At 20.7% G+C, this 2104-nt stretch overlaps 1 pseudogene; it reads right to left on the bottom strand.

Annotated features, from left to right (window-relative positions):
* Positions 1–993: 993 nt before the first annotated feature.
* On the bottom strand, positions 994–1913 carry LOC119643356 (annotated as a pseudogene).
* Positions 1914–2104: the final 191 nt, after the last annotated feature.

The raw sequence follows: 2104 nt of genomic DNA, 5'->3' as shown, positions 1-2104 counted from the left end.
AGGTAATTTTTATAAATTACTAAATTTAATTCAATAATTTATTTATTTTTAATCTAAATAATAATTTTAATAAATATAAATCTATTCATAATAGTTTATGTAAATTTCTTATTACTAAAATTAATTCAATAATATTCAAAGATAAATTATCTCCTTAACATCTTCAATGTTACACTCTTTATAAGCTATTTGAATTAAGCAAATAATATTAACATATAAATAACAATTACTCATAAAACAAAACTTAATAAATAAATTTTTAAATTATTATTTTGTGTTAACTGATTAACTTGAGATAAATTAACTAAATTTCTATATAAATTTTGCCCTCCTAAAAACTCTGATCAACCTTGATCAAATGATTTTAAAACTATTTTACCTGTAAATAAATAATTATTAATAATCCCATAAGTAGAAATATAAGGTATGAATCATATTCTACCTAAAAAATAAGAAGTTTTATATAAAAATATAGACTTATTAAAAAAAAATAAAGTCACATTAGAAATTAAATACCCAATGAAACCTCCTATAAAACACACAAATAAAGTTAATAATTTTAAATATAAAGGCAATAATACTATTAAAGGTCTAGGAAAAATTATTCAACTTAATATTCTTCCTCCTACAATTCTTATAAATAATAACCCTATTATTCTTTTTAATATAATTAACCCCTCATCATTTAAATAATTTACTGAAAAAAAATTTAATTCTCTAGTTATTGAATAATATACTAATCGAAAAGAATAAGAAACAGTCAATCCTGTAGAAAAAAAGAAAAGAAAAAAAGAAAAATAATTTACTATTGATAAAGATACTATCTCTAAAATTATATCTTTAGAATAAAACCCTGCTAAAAAAGGTATTCCACATAAAGCTAAATTAGCAATATTAAAACAAGAAGAAGTGAGTGGTATAAAATTTCTTAATCTCCCTATTAAACGAATATCTTGATTATTATTTATATTATGAATAATAGCCCCTGCACATATAAATAATAAAGCCTTAAATAAAGCATGAGTCAATAAATGAAAAAATGCTAACTTTATATAGCCTATAGCTAAAATTCTTATTATTAACCCTAACTGACTTAAAGTAGATAATGCAATAATTTTTTTTTAAATCAAATTCATAATTAGCCCCTAAACCTGCTATAAATATAGTTAATCCAGATAACAATAACAATAATCTTCTTAACCAATTTCCTACTAAAATTACATTAAACCGAATTAATAAATAAACTCCTGCAGTTACTAATGTAGAAGAATGTACTAAAGCTGAAACCGGGGTCGGAGCAGCTATAGCTGCAGGTAATCAAGATGAAAATGGAATTTGAGCTCTTTTAGTTATTGCCGCTAATATTACTAAACCCCCGATTAATATTATATTATAATCATTCTTCATAACATCTAAATAAAAATAATAATTTCATCCCCCATAATTTAACATTCAAGCAATTCTTATTAATAAAGCCACATCTCCAATTCGATTAGATAAAGCAGTTAATATACCTGCATTAAATGATTTAATGTTTTGAAAATAAATTACTAAACAATAAGATACTAATCCTAAGCCATCTCAACCTAATAAAATTCTAATTAAATTTGGACTAATAATTAATAATATTATTGAAAAAACAAACATTAAAACTAATATAATAAAACGATTAATTTTTCAATCTATTATTATATACTCTTTTCTATAATAAATTACTAAAGAAGAAATTAATAAAACAAATGATATAAAAATTAAGCTCATTCAATCAAATAAAAAAGTTATCACAATTCTTATTGAATTCAAAGAAATTACCTCTCACTCAATAAATAGTCTATAATCATTTATAATAAAATTTATTCCTAAAATAAATAATCTTACTCTAATAAATAAAAGAGTAATAAATCTAATAACACAAATTGATAAATTTTTAATGAATTAAAAAGGATTACCTTATTTTTGACACCACAAATCAATGTTTTTATAAACTATTTAATTATAATCATAATATACACATATCTCTTTTTATAATAAGTAAATTTAATGGAAATCAATGTATAAATAATAAAAAAAATTCTCGAATTTTTCCATTTCTAAATCTATAAGA

Source organism: Glossina fuscipes, unplaced genomic scaffold, assembly GCF_014805625.2.
Source record: "Glossina fuscipes isolate IAEA_lab_2018 unplaced genomic scaffold, Yale_Gfus_2 60460, whole genome shotgun sequence".
Lineage (NCBI taxonomy): Eukaryota > Metazoa > Arthropoda > Insecta > Diptera > Glossinidae > Glossina > Glossina fuscipes.
Note: the sequence above shows the minus strand (reverse complement) of the source record. Positions and strands in the feature narration are given on the sequence as shown.